General features: G+C 41.3%; 1 non-coding gene across 1 annotated transcript; it reads left to right on the plus strand.

Moving 5' to 3' along the window:
* Positions 1–5,577: 5,577 nt before the first annotated feature.
* On the plus strand, positions 5,578–5,650 carry Trnak-cuu (transfer RNA lysine (anticodon CUU)). Its single transcript has one exon. It is a non-coding gene; the product is annotated as a tRNA-Lys (tRNA).
* Positions 5,651–8,267: the final 2,617 nt, after the last annotated feature.

An 8,267-nucleotide genomic window follows, 5' to 3' on the forward strand; every position in this document is an offset into this window, starting at 1 on the left:
CAACTCAGTTTAGGAAGTTTAATTGTACCCTAGTTTACCATAGAATAAAAACACTCTGCTTTTGAGAAACGGGCATTCTTGTGATCAATGTGTTTCCTATAGGACCAGTACAGTGAGCTAGCTCAAATCAAAGAACAGTGCTTCCACAACAAACGGGGATGTCTAGATAAACTCAGTATTGGAACCTAAGTAAAACAGGAGCTTCTCTTCAGTCCAATACACTGTTCTTGCTGGGAACAGACGCGAATGCTATTTGTACTGGGTATGGCCAGAATAGCACAAGAGTGGTGTTCTTCCCCTGAATTAATGCTTGCTGCTAGAACTTGATACTGAATGTGATTCAAGTCCTTTTAGGAAGTTTAATTGAACCCTCGTTTGCCATACAATGAAACACTCTGCTTTTGAGAAACGGGCATTCTTGCACTCTACTATATTTCCTATAGGGCCAGTACACTGAGCTAGCTCAGAACAAAAGAACTGTGCTTCCTACACAAATGGGGAATATCTAGTTCAACTCAGTATTGGTAACTAAGTAAAACAGGAGCTTCTCTTTAGTCCAATAATCTGTACTTGCTAGGAACAGACGCGAATGCTATTTGCACTTATATTGCAGGGATAGAAGAAGAGTAGTGTTCTTACACTGAATTAACACTTGCTGCTAAAACTTTAAACAGAATGTGATTCAACTCGGTTTAGGAAGTTTAATTGAACCCTAGTTTGCCATACAGGAAAACCACTCTGCTGTTTGAGAAACAGGCATTCTTGCACTCTCCTCTGTTTCCTATAGAGCAAGTACATTGAGCTATCTTAAATCAAAAGAACTGTGTTTCCTACACATACCGGGCATATCTAGTTCACAGGAGCTTTATTTCAGTCCAATACAATGTACATCCTGGTAACAGATGCGAATGCTATTTGTGCTGGGTATGGCCAGAATAGCACAAGAGTGGTGTTCTTACCCTGATTTAATACTTGATGCTAGATCTTGAAAGTAGATGTGTTACAACACCTTTCAGGAAGTTTAATTGAACCGTACTTTGCCATACATGATTAACACTCTGCTTTTGAGAAACTGTCAATCTTGGGCTCTCCTATGTTTCCAATAGGACCAGTACAGTGAGCAAGCTCAGAACAAAAGAACTGCGCTTCCTACACAAACGGGGCATGTCTAGTTCAACAATGTATTGGAAACTAAGTAAACAGCAGATTATGTTCAGTCCAATACACTGAACTTGCCTGGAACAGACAGGAATGCTTTTTGCACTGGGCATGGCCAGAATAGCACAAGAGTGGTGTTCTTACCCTGAAGTAACACTTGCTGCTAGAATGTGAAACTGAATGGGATTCAACTCCGTTTAGGAAGTTTAATTGTACCCTAGTTTGCCCTAAAATAAAAACACTCTGCTTTTGAGAAACGGGCATTCTTGCAGTCAATGTGTTTCCTATGGGACCAGTACAGTGTGCTAGCTCAGAACAAAAGAACTGTGCTTCCTACACAAACGGGGCATATCTAGTTCAACTCAGAATTGGAATCTAAATAAAACAGGAGCTTCTCTTCAGTCCAATACACTGTATTTGCTGGGAAGAGACACGAATGCTATTTACACTGGGTGTGTCCAGAATAGCAAGAGAATGGTGTTCTTACCCTGAATTAACAATTGCTGCTTGAGCTTGAAACTGAATGTGATTCAACTCCATTAGTAAGTTTCAGTGAACACTAGATTGCCTTACAAGAAAAACACTCTGCTCTTGAGAAAAGGGCATTTTTGCAATCTACTGTGTTTCCTATAGGGACTTTACAGTGAGCGAGCTAAGAACAAAAGAACTGTGCTCTATACAAAAACGAGGCATATGTAGGTCAACTCAGTATTGGAAATAAGTAAAACAGGAGCTTCTCTTCACTCCAATACACTGCACTTGCAGGGAACAGACGCCAGTGATATTTGCATTGGGTTTGGCCAAAATAGCACAAGAGTGGTGTTCTTTCCTGAATTAAAACTTGCTGCTAGAACTTGAAACTGAATGTGATTCAATTCCGTTTAGGAATTTATTAGAACCCTAGTTTGCCATGCAAAAAAAAAACACTCTGCTTTTGAGAAACGGGCATTCTTGCACTCTACTGTGTTTCCTATAGGGACAGTACAGTGAGCCAGCTCAGAACAAAAGAACTGTGCTTCCTTCACAAACGGAGCATATCTAGTTCATCTCATTATTGGAAACTAAGTAAAAGAGGAGCGTCTCTTCAGTCAATACACTAACGTTCCTGGGAAGAGACGCGAATGCTATTTGCTCTGGGTATGCCCAGAATAGCACAAGAGTGGTAATCTTACCCTGAATTAACACTTGTTGCTAGAACTTGAAACTGAATGTGATTCAACTCCGTTTAGGAAATTTAATTGTACCCTACTTTGCCATACAAGAAAAACATTCTGTTTTGAGAAACCGGATTTCGTGCCCTCTAATGTGTTTCCTATAGGGCCAGTACAGTGAGCTAGCTCAGAAAAAAAAATGTGCTTCCTACCAAACGGAGCATATCTAGTTCAACTCATTATTGGAAACTAAGTAAAACGGGAGCTTCTCTTCAGTCCAATACACTGCACTTGCTGGGAACAGACCCCAGTGATATTCGCACTGTGTATGGCCAGAATAGCACAAGAGTGGTGTACATACCCTGAATTAACACTTGCTGCTAGAGCTTGAAACTCAATGTGATTCAACTCTGTTTAGGAAGTTTAAGTGAACCCTCGTTTGCCATACAAGAAAAACACTCTGCTCTTGAGAAAAGGGCATTCTTGCACTCTACTGTGTTTCCTATAGGGCCAGTCGAGTGAGCTAGCTGAGAACAAAAGAACTGTGCTCCCTACAAAAACGGGGCATATGTGGGTCAACTCAGTATTGGAAATAAGTAAAACAGGAGATTCTCTTCAGTCCAAAACACTGTACTTGCTGGGAACAGACACGAATGTTACGTGCATTTTGTATGGCAGGAATAGAACAAGAGTGGTATTCTTACTCCGAATTAACACTTGCTGCTAGAACTTGAAACTTAATATGATTCAACTCTCTTTAGGAAGTTTAATTGGACCCTAGTTTGCCGTACAAGAAAACACTCTGCTTTTGAGAAACGCATATTCTTGCATTTGACTGTATTTTCTATAGGGCCAGTAGAGTGAACTAGCTCAGAACATAAGAACTCTTCTCCCTACACAAACAGGGCATATCTAGTTGAACTCAGTATTGGAAACTAAGTTAAACAGTAGCTTCTCTTCAGTCCAATACACTGTACATGCTGGGAACATACATGAATGTTATTTGCACTGGGTTTGGCCAGAATAGCACAAGAGTGGTATCTTACCCTGAATTAACACTTGCTGCAAGAACTTGAAACTGAATGCGATTCAACTCCATTTAGGAAATTTAATTGTACCCTAGTTTGCCATACAAGAAAAACACTCTGTTTTGAGAAACCGGCATTCTTGCACTCTACTGTGTTTCCTATAGGGCAAGTACAGCGAACTAGCTCAGAAAAAAAGAACTGTGCTTCCTACCAAACACGGCATAGCTAGTTCAATTCAGTATTGGAAACTAAGTCAAACAGGAGCATCTCTTTAGTCCAATACACTGTACTTGCTGGGAACAGACGCGAATGTTATTTGCACTGGGAATGGCCAGAATAGCACAAGAGTTTTGTTCTTCCCCTGAATTAACACTTGCTGCTAGAACGTAAAACTGAATGTGATTCAACTCAGTTTAGGAAGTTTAATTGACCCCTAATATTCCATACAAGGAAAACACTCTGCTTTTGAGAAACGGGCATTCTTGCATTCTCCTGTGTTTTCTATAGGGCTAGTATACTTAGCTAGCTCAAATCAAAGAACAGTGCTTTCACAACAAATGGGGATGTCTAGATAAACTCAGTATCGGAACCTAAGTAAAACTGGAGCTTCTCTTCAGTCCAATACACTGTATTGGCTGGGAACAGACGTGAATGCTATTTGCACTGGGTATGGCCAGAATAGAACAAGAGTGGTGTTCTTCCCCTGAATTAACACTTGCTGCTAGAATTTGAAACTGAATGGGATTCAACTCATTTTAGGAAATTTAATTGTACCCTAGATTGCCATAGAATAAAAACACTCTGCTTTTGAGAAACGGGCATTCTTGCAATCAATGTGTTTCCTATAGGACTTGTACAGTGAGCTAGCTCAGAACAAAAGAACTGTACTTCCTACACAAACGGGGCGTATCTAGTTCAACTCAGAATTAGAAACCAAGTCAAACAGGAGCTTCTGTTCAGGCCAATACACTGTATTTGCTGGGAAGAGAAACGAATGCAATTTGCACTGGGTATGTCCAGAATAGCACAAGAGTGGTGTTCTTACCCTGAATTAACACTTGCTGCTAGAGCTTGAAACTCAATGTGATTCAACTCCGTTTAGGAAGTTTAAGTGAACCCTAGTTTGCCATACAAGAAAACACTGTGCTTTTGAGAAACGGGCACTCTTGCATTCTACTGTATTTCCAAAACGGCCAGTACAGTGAGCTAGCTCAGAACAAAAGAACTGTGTTTCCTACACAAACGGGGCATATCTAGTTCAACTAAGTATTGGAAACTAAGTAAAACAGGAGCTTCTCTTCAGGCCAATACAATGTACATCCTGGTAAAGGATGCGAATGCTATTTGCGCTGGGTATGGCCGGAATAACACAAGAGTGGTGTTCTTACCCTGATTTAATACTTATTTGTAGCTAGAGTTTTCCTGCCTGGCCCACAGTCAGGACAAATCCTTGTCACCCGCCAGTCCCACAGCCGCTCAGACCCAACCAAGTAAACACAGAGATTTATATTGCTTACAAACTGTATGGCCGTGGCAGGCTTCTTGCTAACTGTTCTTATAGCTTAAATTAATCCATTTCCATAAATCTATACCTTGCCACGTGGCTGGTGGCTTACCGGCGTCTTCACATGCTGCTGGTCATGGCGGCAGCAGCTGGCAGTGTCTCTCTGCCTCTGCCTTCCACTTCCCAGAATTCTCCTCTCTTTTTGTCCCACCTACTTCCTGCCTGGCCACTGGCCAATCAGTATTTTATTTGACATACAGACCATCCCACAGCACTTCCCCTTTTCTTTTTTTAAAAAGGAATGTTTTAACTTTTACACATCTCCAAAGCTAGCTTGGTATATTTGGGAATTTGGGCGCAGCTTCTCTTACTACTTCCTGCTGGAGGTGGGCGCTGTATCTTATGGGGACACAAAGACAATTTTAGGATCATGGAGTAGTCCATGAAGCTGTATGGTCTGAGCCAGTTGCCTTGAAACGATTCTGGATGTTGGATCATCTGGGCCATGTACCAGAAGTTTCTAAATAAAGCCAAAGCTAAAAAGTTCTCAGCCATCAGAATATCCAAGGACTTAAGTGAAAAGGTTTTTGCAAAATATGAAGAGGAAAAGAAAAAGTCTGCAGAAGTCAGTGATGCAGCACCCACCAAAAAGGGAAGGAAGAGGAATGCACAGATGGAAGAAGAACCTTCAAATAAAACTCAGAGGATGCTGACATGTAAGGAACGGAGGAGAGCAGCCCGGCTAGCTCAGTCGGTAGAGCATGAGACTCTTAATCTCAGGGTCGTGGGTTCGGGCCCCACGTTGGGCGCCATTTGTAGCTAGGGTTTTCCTGCCTGGCCCACAGTCAGGACAAATCCTTGTCACCCGCCAGTCCCACAGCCGCTCAGACCCAACCAAGTAAACACAGAGACTTATATTGCTTACAAATTGTATGGCCGTGGCAGGCTTCTTGCTAACTGTTCTTATAGCTTAAATTAATCCATTTCCATAAATCTATACCTTGCCACGTGGTTGGTGGCTTACCGGCGTCTTCACATGCTGCTGGTCATGGCGGCAGCAGCTGGCAGTGTCTCTCTGCCTCTGCCTTCCACTTCCCAGAATTCTCCTCTCTCCTTGTCCCACCTACTTCCTGCCTGGCCACTGGCCAATCAGTATTTTATTTGACATACAGACCATCCCACAGCACTTATTGCTAGAACTTGAAACTGGATGTGTTACAACACCTTTCAGGAAGTTTAAATGAACCGTATTTTGCCATACATGTTTAACACTCTGCTTTTGAGAAACTGTCATTGTTGAGATCTCCTGTGTTTCCAATAGGACCAGTACAGTGAGCAAGCTCAGAACAAAAGAAATGTGCTTCGTACACAAACGGGGCATATCTAGTTCAACTAAGTATTGGAAACTAAGTAAACAGCAGATTCTCTTCATTCCAATACACTGAACTTGCTGGGAACAGATAGGAATGCTATTTGCACTGGGCATGGCCAGAATACCACAAGATTGGTGATCTTACCCTGAATTAACACTTGCTGCTGGAACTTGAAACTGAATGTGATTCAACTCCGTTTAGGAAGTTTAATTGAACCCTAGTTTGACATACAAGGAAAACACTCTGCTTTTGAGAAGTGGGCATTCTTGCACTCTACAGTGTTTCCTATTCGGCCAGTACAGTGAGGTAGCTCAGAACAAAAGAACTGTGCTTCTAACACAAACCGGGCATATCTAGTACAACTCAGTATTTGAAACTATGTAAAACCGGAGTTTCTCTTCAGTCTGATACAATGTACAACCTGGTAACAGATGCGAATGCTATTTGCACTGGGTATGTCCAAAATAGCACAAGAGTGGTGATCTCACCCTGAATGAATACTTGCAGCTAGAACTTGAACTGGATGTGGTACAACTCTGTTTAGGAAGTTTAATAGAACCCTAGTTTGCCATACAAAAAAATATTGCTTTTGAGAAACAGGCATTCTTGCACTCTACTTTGATTCCAATAGGACCAAAACAGTGAGCTAGCTCAGAAGAAAAGAACTGTGCTTCCTACACAAACGGGGCATATCTAGTTCAACTCAGTATTGGAAACTAAGTAAAACAGGAGCTTCTGTTTAGGCCAATACACTGTATTTCCTGGGAACAGACGTGGATACTATTTGCACTAGTATGGCCAGAATAGCAAAAGAGTGGAAGTTCGTACCCTGAATTAACACTTGCTGCTAGAACTTGAAACTTAATGTGATTCAACTCACTTTAGGAAGTTTAATTGAACCCTAGTTTGCCATACCAGAAAAACAGTCTGCTTTTGAGAGACAGGCATTCTTGCACTCTCCTGTATTTCCTATAGGGTCAGTACAGTGAGATAGCTCAGAACAAAGAACAGTGCTTCCACAAAAAAACGGTGCATATCTTGTCCAACTCAGTATCAGAAACTAAGTAAAATTGGAGCTTCTCTTCAGTCCAATACACTGTACTAGATGGGAACAGATGCGAATGCTATTTGCACGGGGTATGGCCAGAATAGCACAAGACTGGTGTTCTTACCCTGAATTAACTCTTGCTGCAAGAACTTGAAACTGAATGAGATTCAACGTCTGATTAGGAATTTTAATTGAACCCTCGTTTGCCATACAAGTAAAACACTCTGCTTTTGAGAAACGGACATTCTTCCACTTTCCTGTGTTTCCTGTTGGGACAGAACAGTGAGCTAGGTCAAAATAAAAGTACTGTGCTATCTTGAGAAAGAGGGCATATCTAGTTCAATTCAGTATTTGAAACTAAGTAAAACAGGAGTTTCTCTTCAGTCCAATACAATGTACATCCTGGTAACAGATACTTATTCAATTTGAACTGGGTATGTCCAGAATAGCATAAGAGTGGTCTTCTTAACCTGAATGAATACTTGCAGCTAAAACTTGAAACTGGATGTGATACAACTTGGTTTAGGAAGTTGAATTGAACCCTACTTTGCCATACAAGAAAAAAACTCTTGTTTTGAGAATCGGGCATTCTTGCACTCTACTGTGTTTCCAAAAGGACCAGTACTTGAGCTAGCTCAGAACAAAAGAACTGTGCTTCCTACACAAACGGGGCATATCGAGTTCAACTCAGTATTGGAAACTAAGTAAAACAAAAGCTTCTGTTCACGCCAATACACTGTATTTGCTGGGAACAGACACGAATGATATTTGCACTGGTATGGCCAGAATAGCACAAGAGTAGTAGTTCTTACCCTTAATTAACAGTTGCTGCTAGAACTTGAAACTGAATGTTACTCAACTCTGTTTAGGAAGTTTAATTGAACCCTAGTTTTCCATTAAAGAAAATCACTCTACTTTTGAAAAACAGGCATTCTTGCACTCTCCTGTGTTTCCTATAGGGCCAGTACAGTAAACTAGCTCAGAACAAAGAACTGTGCTTCCTGC

Source organism: Peromyscus maniculatus, chromosome 7 (genome assembly GCF_049852395.1).
Source record: "Peromyscus maniculatus bairdii isolate BWxNUB_F1_BW_parent chromosome 7, HU_Pman_BW_mat_3.1, whole genome shotgun sequence".
Classification (NCBI taxonomy): Eukaryota; Metazoa; Chordata; class Mammalia; order Rodentia; family Cricetidae; genus Peromyscus; species Peromyscus maniculatus.